General features: G+C 40.2%; 1 long non-coding RNA gene across 2 annotated transcripts in view; it reads left to right on the top strand.

Annotated features, from left to right (window-relative positions):
* Positions 1-4,127, top strand: part of LOC117098963 — a 33,808-nt gene extending 29,681 nt beyond the window's left edge. For both annotated transcript variants that reach the window (XR_004443663.1, XR_004443661.1), the window contains exon 4: positions 3,843-4,127. This is a non-coding gene — a long non-coding RNA (uncharacterized LOC117098963). The remainder of the gene's footprint in view (positions 1-3,842) is intronic.
* Positions 4,128-14,579: the final 10,452 nt, after the last annotated feature.

Genomic DNA, 14,579 nt, shown 5'->3' with positions numbered 1-14,579 from the left:
CAATTCTGCCTGTGCCTGGGCTCAGGTCTGGAGCACACATAAAACTCTCTACCCATTTCCCATGGCTGCCAAAATGCAGTGCACGTCATGAAAATTTTTCCAGCTCTCCTCTAGTAGTATCATTTAACACAATGACCCTTTTCTTCCTGTTTACTAAGTGTTTACATTGTCCTTTTAATCAGATATTAGAAGAGCAGCTTTTTCCTCTGCTTTTAACTAGAAAGGACTCATTTTAGAGAGAGTGTCTTGCACTGCTTTTGTCTGCTCTCCCACAGAATCCATTTGTTGTCATTTTCATTCTTTCTCACCAGAAAGTGCCGCTCATCAGAGTGACTAAAAATATGAAGCATAAAACTGTATTTCCCCACACCCCAAATTAAGCCTTCCAGAAGGACATTAATATGCCCCAATTCTCTCTATCTGCTGAATTTTTCAGCAACTCCATCCCAAAACCATTTTTATATTTGGTCACATATGAGTTGGATGAGAGTAATTGACACTCATGATTTCAGCTCCTATTTACTTGCTCTGTTGTTTCACTTTGACTCTGTTTTTCCCTCTCCATTTCTGCCTTTCTCCCCTGTATGTTAAGTTCCACCGAGATCTATCTTTGTTTCACAGAGTTCCACAACTCAGAAGCTAATCATATCCCAGAACACTGATCCTGATGCCCTGCGGTGTTTGGAATTTACATTAGTTGTTTATTCGCCCACTTTCGGTTAGGGATCATTTCACTGTGGATATCATACTCTGGCAAACACATGCTCACGCAGATACACACACATTCACAAACAGATATCTCCAGTTAAATATTCATGATACTCAACATTATCATCGGGTTTTTCATACAAAGAAATGGCCAGTGTTGTCATTCAAGGCCTGGAATACCTTATGCAGAGAATACTAAACAGCCCATTATTACCTCCACCGTGTGACAGACGAGCTTCAACGGAAGAGACTAATAACAATAAATAAACGTATACTGGGTTTGAGGGGGAAAAGCAGGACAAACGAACTCTAAAATTGGAGAAAACTGTTACCGTATATTTTGATTTGGACTCTCTTGAATTAGGTTTGAATATCAGGTTAAAATTTTTATAACGTTGTCCATTTCTGAGAGACTGAAGTTGACTTGTAGGAAGATAGTCAATGGCAGTGATTTCAGTGAAATCAAATGGAAACCAAGTTTGAAAAGAAAACAGATTTATCTTTCCACTTCTTGGGAATGTATTGCAGACATGCAGCATGTTCGTCTCCTATTATTTAGTGATCTTTACAAAGAAAAACATCCAACCTTTGAATTGAACCTTCTCCTTCATTTCAACTTAGATACAGATGTCCTCTTAAGGGAATTAAATATAGTATGTCATGTGCCCACAGAAGGAAGGTAAAATTTAGAATTCGCTCCATAGCCAATGGATGGCAACTGGCCTAGGGAAAATGGATGATTACAGAATGGAAGAGTCACATTGCAATCCCAAACTTGTACCCTATTGAAGCCACAAAGACTCTGGGTTTCAATATGAAGCCTCCTCCACCCTGATTTCCACCACTTCTGTGAAAAACAGTGTACTCTGGGCTGAATTGGTAGCTGTAATTAATTTAATTGAAGCTGCAAACTATCTCATCACGAGTTCACCATCGCATTCATATAATTTAAAGAAAAGGTCACATCTTAGCTTGAAATAGAGTAGAGATCACTATGGACATGAATATTTTATGTAGAATAAGATGTGTATTTACTTAGAAATGCAATATGCACATATACTAGTTATCCCGGATATATTAATTCATTCATTCGATCAGTAAACACTTAGGAAGTGCTCACTATGTATTAGGTGCTTTGCTGAACTCCAGGGACCCAAAACTGAATAAATCTTTTAACTCTACGGAGTTCATGATTTAATTTAACCACATGAGGGTTTAGAAAATACATGTCTGCAGAAAGGGTACTGAAAAGGCTAAGAAATCAGGTTATGATATGAAACCGTGCCTCGTAATAATTGAGAAAAGCTACATATTTCAAAAAGATAAATTACTGGAACAAGTTTCTGAAGAAAGTGACACAATGTGTCAACATCAAGAAAAAATGTCAATAGTTTATCTAAGAATGAAATGTTGTTGGAAGCTTTGAACGGGAGAGCTCTAACAGTCCCCCTCACTGTCTGCATTCCCTCCTGGTGTGGAGGCCGAGTGAGGCCCTGCATTCTCATGAGGGTGAGGATGGTGCCCTTGCACCAGGTGAAGGCAGGACACAGGAGCCAGGAAGCTCAACTCCAGGGAGCAAATAGTTCTTCCAATGAAGTGTCTAATCCCAAAGGACCCAGAGCTAGGCAGGAGTGACCAGACAGATCCGCAACATAAAGTGGGTAAGTTCAGGTGTGTACGAATCTAGAACAGCCGCAGAATGCTCCCTGGAAGGATGCCTGAAGGGGCAGGAGCCATTGAAGGGGGAAAGCAACTGGTTTAGAGACTCACCGGAAATGCCCAAGAACTGGTAAAAGACCCATGTGGAGAGATGTGTGAGCTATGCACTTCTCAAACGTTCCCTTGGCTTTTGGATAATCGATCAGCAAATATATCTAACTGACCGCTATATATAAGACAATGTACTTTGGAGTAGGGGATGGGTATAGAAACATAAAACAGGACTCATGCTTTAAACAGCTTTCCATCTGTTTAAGTAATGTAGATCTGACCTACATCAAATTTTTATAGCCCTATTGCCTACAGCTGAGTGAAAGTTTGAGGAGTGATTTTAGGAATAAAAATATATAGGAGAGAGGGATGCTGTTCTAATAAAAAGAACACCACATTTGAGATTGAAGTGTTGTTTGTGTCACCTATTAGTTGTATTACTTTTATGCAATCTTCTATATACTCTGAAAATCAGTTCTCTTCTGGAAAGTCCGAGCACCATGCCCACCTTACCAATCAGGCTTCTTTGGTTTTGAGCAATGGAAGTGTCTTATGACCAACTGAAGCAGCAAATGGTTTCATTGAAAGGATATTATACAGCTCATAGTAATGAAAGGAAGACCGGAGAAACATTCTCATAAGGAATAGGACTCAGGACATGATCTAGGGTCAGAGTAGCAAGAGCCCTTCAATGGTCATGTCAAGAAACTACTATTAAAACGAATGAGGTCCAGCCATTTTTTAAAGTCTTTGCACATTATGTTCAAGATTCAACACACCAGAAGAGAGTTCCATTGGCCTAGCTTGGGTCCCATGGCTTGCCCTTGAGGGATGGGAGGGCAGGGAAACTGACGAGTGAGATCCACCGGGACTGCACACATCACGAAGAGGTTAGATCCTGAAAGGAAGCCAAAGCAAAGTTAATGAAGGAAGGGAGCAAGAAACAAAACCCCACAAGCCTTCCCCCAGTTAGGCTATGCAGAGGGAATTCCCTTCCTTTCTCCAGCAGCAGGTGCCATCACTGTCTTAAATGTCCACCCCTATGCCCATGGTGCTCTGAGATCTGGGCACACAGACAGCGTCCTGCTGAAGCTATTACCTGAGGGCTTTCTGTGGCACACTCTGTCTGCACACAGGGCAGGATTCATGTGTTGGGAGCCGGCACCTGTGGGAGCAGCTCTCATTCAATGATGTCTGGGAACTGAAGAGTAAAGAAGCAGACTCCTCATCCCCTGTGCAAGGCTCCAGAACGTGTTCTCAGCTCCTCCCAGGGGTTTCCAGCATGACTGAGCACTGGTCGCCCATACCAGAAATGTGCTCCTTGATGACAGTTTCCCTGGCTGCCTTCCCTTCTCTGTCTCACTTTCCTTCCTGAAACTCCTCCTCAGTAAGTTACATTCACTCTAACATTTTTTTTTCCTCAGGGTCTGCTTCTGGAGAAGGAAACTTAAGAGACGAGGAACCAGAAGTAGTTCTAGGAAGCAGAGACTCAGAATTGGGCCATGGGATGGAAACCTTTACTGGTGGAGAGAAGATAGTGACAACATGGGGCCTGTTGCAGCATTGCAATGACTAGGGCTCTCTTCTGACCCGGACCAGGCTGAGTGCAGGGAGGGACTGGCTCACACATCAGCATGAACATGAAGGAGCTGGGGGATTGCTGATGAAAACTATGGAATCTGTGAAATAAAAAGTAACATCATAAAAGCCAGGAGGCCCACCTGGAAGCATTTTTAAGATCTCTTCTCTTGTAGCCCAAAGGCAAACTTTACTAAAATTTAAGCCCAAAATAGGATTTCGGGAGTGGTAGAGTTTCAGAGAAGAGCTGAATGTGCTTCCCTGGCAGTTCTCTTCCACTAAAGTCACAGAAGTGGGAAGACCCTGATACCTGGGCTGGGACACTGGGAAGATGGTCTTCAGAGTTTAGGCCCTGGACTTCCCTGAGCACTGTCCGGCAGAACCGATGAACCCTCCCATCGCCTGGAGACCATGCGGACTCCACACCAGGCTGGAGGACTTGCAAGACAGATGCTGCCTGCCCTCCTTAACATCAGCACCTCCCCTCTCAGTGCTGCCAGACCAATAACAAGACAAAATCTCAGCATGGCTCAACCAGGAAAACTGCATTGGCTCCAGAAGGAAGGGCTCATCGTAAAAGGAACCACCCTCCAGAAACTGGGAGGACGTGACCAGGAATGGATATGGGGTATGCTAGACCAGGGAGGGTGGCAGATACAGCTGGGTAGGGCGAGGCCATTGATTGAGAAACACTTTCTCATGACCCAGAATTTAACATCTTAGAAGAAAATCTGTAGCCAATCCAAAATGTGGGTGGAATCACTACTAAGCTTGGAAACCATGATTATTTACATTAGCATTGGCCCTCAACTCCAGTTGTTTTGTCCCCCACTGAACATCTGGCAATGTCTGGGGGCTTTTTGGGCTGTCACAATGAGGGAAAGTGCTACTGGCATCAAGTGAGTAAAGACCAGGCGATGCTGCTAAACACCCTACAATGCACAGGACAGGACCCCTCAACAAAGAATTCCCCAGCCCAAAGCATCAATAGAGCCCTGGACTGTAGTCAGCAAGTTGGAAAAAATGGCGTCTTTAAATACATTGATTTTATGAGAACAGAAAATCCACTGGCCAACTATGTTTCCTGGTTTGGTGTAGGAGGCACTCCTTCTGCTAGCACTGGGAGAAATGCCCCAGGGAGAGCCACCAGCTGTGAAAAGCCCAGCTGTGGACTGTCTTCAGGCAAATAGGGCTGACATAAGAAATGTTACTTTGCAACAGGTCTCCTGAGTGTTAAAAAGGATGATAAGACTTCAGAGTATCAGGGGGCAGTCGCTGAAGGTTAGAAGGAAGACCAATGTAATTACTGCACAGAGCAGCACGGCCTGTGTGGCATCTGGGCCTGGACCCATGGGGGCTCTGGGCCTGGCTAGTAGACCCTGGTACTTCTAGGGCAGATACAGATAGGAAGCCAATGAGGATATTGCTTGACTCACATTTCCAAGAGTGATTTTAAAAGGTAGACCAGCAGAATTCCTTTGTCAGTTGCGATAAAATCATGAGCCCTCCTCCAGTTTCCCAATAACATCCATCGATGACGTGAGAGGCAGGGCTCCTTGCAAGGGCTCTGCAGTGTTACCCTAGTTATACGTGGTCATGGCTTCCACTGTTTTTGTCCAATGGGACTTGTGGTCATTTCTAGAGTAACTAGTACTCTAGGGGGAAGGACAATACCCAGATCTATCGAGAGATACTAGATACAGAGTTTGAACAGACACTTATACCAGAGAACCCGAAGCACTATCCTGCCCCTCTCCCTGTGAAATGGGAACACGCAGAGGTCAGAAGATACGCAGGGCCCTGGCCTAAGTCCATTTCCAAGTGGCTTCTGGATGGAATGGCAGAGATTTGAGGTAAGTACATAAATGAATACTTGGGAAGTGACAAAGAGCTTAGCTGGAAAGAGCAAAGCTGGAGCATTAAAGATGAACAGGTCTGCGCTGGAGGCTTGTGTACAGATCTGCAGAAATGAGTGCAAAGTGTGCATATCCTTGCGTCTTATACCACACCCACCAGAAAGCATCCAGCTCAGAGGGGCCGTTGAACAAGCAGTGGACAAGATGATCCAACCAGTGGACAGAAGCCACACTCCTTCCTCATCCACCAGCAGCTGCCCAACGGGCTCATGAATCGAGTAGTCGTGGTGAGGGCTGGCAGCTGCAGAGGGGCCCCAGCATGGCTTCCTCTCACTGCACCTGACAGGGTCACTTCTGTGGACCAAGGCCCTCCAGTCCCTCTTTTTCCTTCATAGTGTGCTTCAAATTTTCCTTCAAAGATTTGCTTTGTGAATTCATTCATCCACTCTAGATTGTGATTTTCTGATTTATTGCTTTCTACCTTATTATATTTTTCTTCTGTTTTCTTTAAATTAGAAAGGTTTGAAGTTATTTTCTGAATACTTGAGTTGAATACTCTGTGTTTTCTATCAACTTAGAATGCCAATGGTGTAATGCATTTCCTTGTGGGTGTGGCTTAGTTACGTAGATCTCAATTTGTAATATTCATGTTTTATTTTTTCTATACTTACACTTTTAATTTCCTCTTTGGATACACAATACTTTATAATACCATTTTTAAATGTATAGAAATAATTTTTTCCTGAGATTCTTACTATTAGTTTCCAGTTTCATTGTGTTTTCTAAATGAGTTGTAGTTGTTATGACTTAAAGGTCACTTTGTGTTTAAGAAATGCACGAGAATATTAGGTCTTAGTCCTCTCTTCTTTAAATACTACATTTTTAAAGAATTATTTCCTTGATTATTGCTGTTTTCTTGATTTTGGAAATAGAGACCTCATTTTCTTCACTTTATTCTTTGTTTTCCTTTTGTGATTTGGAAAGTAGATGTCATGTTTAAAATGTCACCACTAGTAATTCAGAACGTTTAAAATAAATATTACATTAGTCTAATGTAGATTTTAAATGGTGAAAATTTTCTTTCTTTATTCAATATGAGAAATTTATGATGCTTTTTGAATTTTCTGCTGCATTTTCCGTTTCTTTAAACTGTTTACAAGTCTTGTGTTTTTAAATAACATGCTTCTTATATGCAACATTTTTACCCTTGACATTTCCAAAGTATGTGGCCATTTGCATATGTTTGATCATTTTAGTGTTTGTGGCAAGTCCTAATCTATCATGAATTCCTTTGATTTTCTTGCTGACCAGAGCAAGATACCGCAAGCTCCACCCCACAGGCCATAGCCATATCCAGACACAACCTGACTGTGAGTGGCCTGTGAGCTAAGTATGCTTGTAACATTTTTGGTAACTGAAAAAAAGATTAAAAAGTGAATACTATTTTGCAGCATGTGAAAGTTAAGTGAAATTCACATGTCAGTGTCTGTAAGTAACAGTGTAGTGGGACACAGTCGTCCTCACTCACTTCTGCAGTGTCTTTCATCCTAACATGGCAGAGTTCAGTAGTTGCAACAGAAGCCATATGGCCCACAAAGCATAAAATGCTTACTATCTGTCCCTTTGCAGAAAATACTTGCCCACACGTGATGTAGAGCAGTGAGTGAGCCTTTCTTCTACAGACACACATGGATGATGCTGTGTGGAAGCCCAGTGCCCTCCTCCATGCCCTGAGTCTGCAGGAGAGGAACCCACTGTATGATTTATAATTGCCACAGATATCAGTGGTGTGGCAATTATTGTATTTATCACGGGCTGCATGTAGAGCAACGAGGCCACCCATGACAGCTAGTTCCTGAATTCTGACTATAACTCCAGCCTCTCCATCCTTCTCAGTCCAAGCAGGTCAGAATGCAGGAGAATGAAGTTGCTCTCACCCTAGAGACAACCCGAAATCTTCCCTAGTTTATTATGCTTTTGAGGAGTCAATTGCAAACTCTCTTGCTTCACTGTGATGAAACATTTCCTGTGACATGTCTCTCACCTGGAATGTCAGGGGTGATCATGGCTGAGAGGTTGATTCAGGTGCTGGCTTCGGGAGAGCTACTGGGTAGCATGTTTTCTGTAACATGATAGATGTGAACATGCCTTTCTGGCATTTTGCTGTTGCCTGGTACCCCTAAACAAGAGGTTCTTAGTCTTATTCTCCAATCTTATAAAGATGCATGATTGCCTCTTGGTCAATGCAATCATGAACAAAAATGTTCACACATCAACACGGTCCCGAAGAATATCTGGTTCATGGGATCCATCTCCATCCGTTTCTAATCCTAAGGCATAATGAGTTGGAACTCACAATTTCCTGCCCTCATGGAAGTTACAGTGGGGTAGTAAGATAGTCATTAAACAAAACAATGGTTACATGATTTGGTGAGAGGGGAAGGGAACATGAGGCTCAAAGGAGTAGGACTGAAGGTATAGGGCCACTTTGTTGTTGTTGTTGTTTTTTGTTTTTTTAAAAAATAACACATCAGTGGAGCCTTAAAGGCTAATTTAAGGAGAATGGGAGAAGTATTTCCAACAGCAAAAAGAATAGAACACGTGAAGATCCAGTGACAAAACTGCCAGTTTCACCAGAGTTTCCTATTACGAGCATAGTGCTGAACACGTCGGCAGTATTAATGCATATACATTCCCGGGGTGCAATAGTATGATTTAAAAATGTTTTTTTTTTTTGTTTTCTTCTTTAAAATACCTTAAACTAAGGCAACTAGTAACTTGCACAAGCAAAAATCTTGTGCTGAATTTCATTGTTGTTCACCACTCCTTCTTCAGACTCCTGTATTTTTGACATCTCTTGAAGGCCACTGGCAGGTGGTCAAGTGCAGAGGATGGAGTTCGTCATTTTGGTACACAGAGAGTTGCCTTGTTTGGGAGTGAGTGGGCTGGAGTGCAGTCATGACCCTCCTAGCCTCATGCTGTACCAGACAGAGCGCTGGTACTCTGAGCACACCCTGGCCACCTGTTCTCACTCCCTAGGGCTGACCATCAAGGTTCGGCCCATCCCTTGGGGTGGTCAGGGGGCAGTGGGGAGCCAGGAGCCCCTCTCACTTCAATCCTTGTTGAAGCGTTGGTTTGTGTGTTGACTGGTCACCTGGAGCTAGAACAAAGCTAATGTGAGCACAGGGCAGTATTTTCACCAACCTTCAAGCAACCCTGGCAGAGAGGGGTGTTAAGATTCAAGTCAGGCATGAGGCTGATGCTGCATCCTGGTCATCTGGAATCCCATGACCCCTGTAACACGGGAGTCAGGGAACAGAAGTGGCACGTGAATGTGCACCGGTGTGTTTTCTGTGTTCTCATGTGCCTGAGGAAGGCAGCTGGACCTGTGGTGTATTGAATCTGCATACTCGGATTTTGAAATCGTTCTGCTAAATGTCAAATTTGACAATGGCTACAAAATACGTGGATGACAATCTGAGACACTCCCTTCCTGTGAATGATGCGGCTATCCCAGTCAAATCTTAAGACATAAATTAAGGATGATTTGAGCATATTTTGAGTTCTTCATTGTTATATTTTGAATTATAAGAGTACTTTGCTTGGCTTATTTTGGGCTTGGTAAGATATTTAGAATTTCATGTCTTCTTTATGAACTGAGAAGCAGACACTTAGCGTGGTTTCTTATTTTACAAGTATGGTCCATACCAGGGTAACAGAGCTAAAATATTTACAAGGCTAAGACTTGCCTGTATGGAGTTTCCTGATTATAACTGCTGAACATTAAAGGATGTGGAAATAAGTATTTCTAGCTTTGGACTTCTTCAATATTTTATACATTTAAATGCTGCATAGGGCTGAGAAACCTCCGCTTTTGAAATACTAGAGTTGTGGTCTAGCCAAGTGTTTTCAGAGCAATACTTCCATAATTTAAAAGAAAGATAACATGCTTGCTATTCTACCTCCAGAAGGTTTGCTTTGCAGCATCATCATAACCATCATCATCAATATTAGAAGTAGCAGCATTAATATTATAACAGCTGCCAGTCATGGGTCACTGATCTGCGCCAAGCTCTGTGCTAAGCACTTTGCATGCTTTATCTTATGCAATCATAGTAAGAACCCAGTTGACACCCCATTTTTATGTGAGCATGCTGAGACTCAGAAATTATTTATCCAAAGCAACACAGCTGGGAAGCAAGGGAGCTGGGGTTTGAATCTACAATATTAGATTCTGAATTCTTGTACTCCACCTAGCGAGTCTGTGTGTTCAGTTATAACAAACACGTTTCTTTCACGACCTACCTCAAAACAAACCGGTACTGTTTATTTAAATAAACATAAAACAGGAACCCGAAAACGCGTTATAACTGTTTAAATTGGAAAAGACATGCTCAAAGATGATGTCATCTTTAAGCAGCTTGTTCCCGAAGTGCGGGCTTCAGGTCTACCCTCCAACCATTTCGTTATAAAATATCCACAGATGTTCAGTTGCCTTGTTAGTAACTACTACATTTTCGTCAGTGTAAAGATAAGCTGAATGACACCTATTTAGTCACTTTACCACTAAGTGACTCCCTTGTGAGTGCTCAGTACGTTATAAGTTCTGCATTCTTTGGTCACCAGAGAACCTGCCAGAGAGGCTTGAGACTCCACTTTTGGCCTAAAGAAAATGGCATGTCAGACAGGGAGGCATGGACCTCAGGTCACTGAGCTGCCAAGAAGCGTAGTTGGATTTGAACCCTAATGTGTTCATTCCAATGTCGATGCTATCCTCACTAGGAGGAGAAAATATTATCTTCAAATTGTAGGAATTGGAAAAACAAGTAAATTATTCTTGATATGACACATGTACCCCTGTCGTTTGAAGGACTTTTTCCTAATAACATTCCTCTGAATTTTCAACTTGTTTTAATCACTTTTGGTTAAACTTAGAATTTGAGCTAAATAATAAAATAAAATTATGAACAATAAAACCTTGTTTTTTTTTTCTGGAATGATGTTTTTCCAACGGGGCCATGTTTCCTTTGTTAGAAATAATAGATAAACTGAACTTAGTGTTAGCCAAATCCTGTGGCCCCTTGACGGTAGACGCTGTGCTTTATTTTTCATTTTCAGCATTTTACATGGTCCTCGGCTGATCACATGTATTCAAATATTTCGTGAATTTGATAATAATGTCAATTTTAAGATGTTTGGGATGAGACATTTGGTAATATGTAAAATTACCTAAATACAAAACGATATTTTAACATGTTAATACGCAGGAGAAATTTAGGTGACCATGATCATTATATTAGCAACACTGTCTGGTTCAGAGACTCAGCTGTATTAAAAATGTGAACAGAAGCATTGAAGCCATTTTGTTTCCTAAATGGCGAGAGAAATAAAAACAGCAGTGAGAGCCTATTTAGTCTGAAAATTGTATTGATCTCTATCTGCTCTTATAATACATTAGTCTAGGTACCAAACAAACTTTCCTTTTGTCCAATTACAAAGAGAGAGAAAGAGAAATTGTGCATTCAGCCTTTTAATATCAAAGTTCTATTATAAGTTTCAAACCTACTACTTTATATTTACCACAAAAATTGCATTCCCATGGACAATTTGAAAGCATTTTATAAAAATTAATTACTTTAAAATGCATTGCACTTAAAAATCGAATGCCTTCTCTGACTACTTTAAAGTTCTTTGAAGATATTTTCATTTGTCTTTACAGTTATCTTGTTTAAAACAATACAGTCTTCTATTACACGGTTTTGAACCAGAAAACCTGCTGGAGAAATCACTGTTTATTCAACATTAACTATACAATTTTCTTAATTTTTATCACAAAGATACACACTGGATCTTCAAATTTGTTTAATTCAAGTATTGAAGAAAACCCTCATTCACTACTGTGAAAAATATATTCTATTTATCCTCTTATTTGCAAAAATAATTTTTGTTCCTGCCTCCATGGTGAGATATTTGCTCACCCAGTTTCTCTAGTTCTTTAGTTCTCTTCTTTTTTTTTTTATTAATATGTGTGCAAAAGTCTACATCAACTGTAATGTGACAATTAACACACAATTCCTGGGAGGACCTGTGTCAGCCAATTTTTATACACCATGGTAGGTTCAGTGGTCATCAATAAAGGCCAACTACAGCTTTACCACTAAGGATGCTGTATTCTTTTTGGAGAGATAGGCCATAAACATATTCAGGATAAAAATCACAGTAGCGTCACATAACCATATGGGAGGAGACTTACAAAACACCATGCATCCGTAATCGCAGAAAGAGGGGTTGATGTAAGAACCATGACCTCAGAAGAACGAGGATCGCCATGGGCTGGAGGAATATCTACCCAACTCTAGCCCTTTAACTCTCTGAGGATAAACGATGACGATAATTCATGTGTCTCTTCCACTCTAGACCTCACAAGAACCAGTGACCAAGATATTCTACTATTTTCTGAGTATTATCATATTAATGAATTTAAGAGAAAATTGTGGGAAAAAGTGGGATCTGTAAGAAAAATATGTTTATCATGATCTTAGTTTGACTTGTGATTAAAATCAGGCTTCTACAGAATGTCCTGTGTTTGATTGATTTGGTTGTGTTGGTGGTTGTTTTCTTTTGTTGCTTTTTGAAGTCTCTTCTGGGTTTAGAGATCAGATATCAGGAGGATGGAAATGGATGATAACAATTCCTCCAAGACTGCAAAATCTCGCAATCATTGTTTCCAGGTTCATTAAGTATCTCTATGTCTTTTCCCATAGAACAACAAAAGAACATGTGCCCATTAAAAAATACACATACACTTTTGCCAGCAATGTTTCCAATAAAGCAATTTCGAGAGATCAGATGTCTGAAAGGAGTGAATGATGTTACCTGGGGGCCTTTTGCTGAAGTGGAGACATTCTTAGACTTCAACTTTTCTCCCAGTGGTTAAACTTTTACTTAAAAGCATGAGCTGAGCCAAATGTGTAGATCTGGAATTCACTAAATTACTTCCTCTGACTTCCTTATTTCTCAGTTGGTAATAATTTGATTATAATTGAGCTTCATAATTGAGTGACATACAAATATATATTCTGCAGAGGCTTCCAACTACCAAAATATGCTTTCACCTGAAAAGCATGTCTAATTATACACACATATTTATTCTAACTTACTTGATAAAAAAAATAAATAAATAAATCAAATAAGCCTTACTTGGTTCTAGTGGGAAACACATTTCAAGCTCTGGGGAGGGAGGAGAAAAGAACCCAATTGTGATTAATAATCCTCATTACTGAGTCACTCCTCTGACCAGCACACACTTCAGAAGGTCTTACTACTCCCCTTCTGTAAAAAATGAGAGAAAATGAAGGGAGTGAAATATGGAAAAAGCAAATAGCTTGGTACATGTCTAAAGTTGGCTAAAACTTTATTATTTAGGTAACTTTCGGTGCTCTCTTTGGGGTTTACAGTACATACCTAGGAGCAGACATACAGTAACTGAATTGTTTCAACTTCTCTAAATAGCATTGAAATGGACTTAATTGTTGCACTAGAGGAAAAATCGTGTGTCTCTAGAGACTATTAGTGTCATTTAAAAGGCTAAATGTATCATAAAACCTGTCTTTAACAGAATAAAATTGTACAGACCAACACAATTTTCACTAATGTTTTCCACATTTCTTGAAAAGAAAGAAAGAAGAAAGAAAGAAAAAGAAAGAAAGAAAGAAAGAAAGAAAGAAAGAAAGAAAAAAAGAAAGAAAGGGCCAGCCTACTGGGCCATGGAATTATTAGGAATACTTTAATGCTATAAACCACCAAATGCCTTTTTAAAAATGAAAAGGACTTTGCAGCAAGATACTTGCAAGGTAGATTTGAATAAAAATATTCCAATTCTAGAAGATAAATGTAGCTGATTATATTTCTTCCATAGTGTGGTTTTTAAATACAAATGTAACTTAACTTACACAGGGAATAAGATTCAAGCCTCTTCCATTTTGTGTCTTCAAAGTGAAAGTGAACTTTGTAGACGGTTTTATTGACTCTTTATTTCCCTTTTATTTTTTGTTCCAGGGAAATACTTCCCTATAGTATTTTTCTTATTGTTACATATGTTGTACCTGCTGAATTGTGTGCTCAGCTTCCTTTTGAGTAAAGTAAATAATGGTAGAGCTCTTCCAAAACAGAAAAAGGTAGAGAGAAAGGTTTAAGCATTGCTTTTATTCCATCAAAGAGACAAAGGGATATTTCTTTCCTCTAAAGAAGTTCAGAGTATAATGGGGAAAAATCAAGAACAGAGAAATAGTGAATCAAACCTCAATTGAAAGAACACATCTTTCTATTTATCTGTCTCATCTTTTTACTGGGGTTGTAGATCAACTATCAGGAAAGCTATTTCAAATAACTTCTGCTAACATAATTGTTATTTTATATGTTTAGTTGCTATGGTAATGCATGACGTAATCACCCATTACCACCACAATCCGTTATTTTTTCATATCTTGCCAGCATATTATTTCTCCGTTTCTTCCCTTAGTCCTCTATGATGCAGAAGGAGAAACAAAACACAACACAATTATGTTTATGTTATTTCCTTTTCGGGCAAGCCTCTGAGTAGGGATGGGATCACTCATGTGTAGGAGCTTTTCCCGTAACTGAGAAGTTTCAGATTTTCATGCAACTGCCACCATTATCACCAGATCCTCATTAAACTGGGCGAATGGAAACAATTGTAATTTCTTC

Source organism: Trachypithecus francoisi, unplaced genomic scaffold (assembly GCF_009764315.1).
Source record: "Trachypithecus francoisi isolate TF-2019V2 unplaced genomic scaffold, Tfra_2.0 Contig01474, whole genome shotgun sequence".
Lineage (NCBI taxonomy): Eukaryota > Metazoa > Chordata > Mammalia > Primates > Cercopithecidae > Trachypithecus > Trachypithecus francoisi.
The sequence above is the reverse complement of the archived record's forward strand: the minus strand, read 5'-3'. Positions and strand labels throughout refer to the sequence as shown.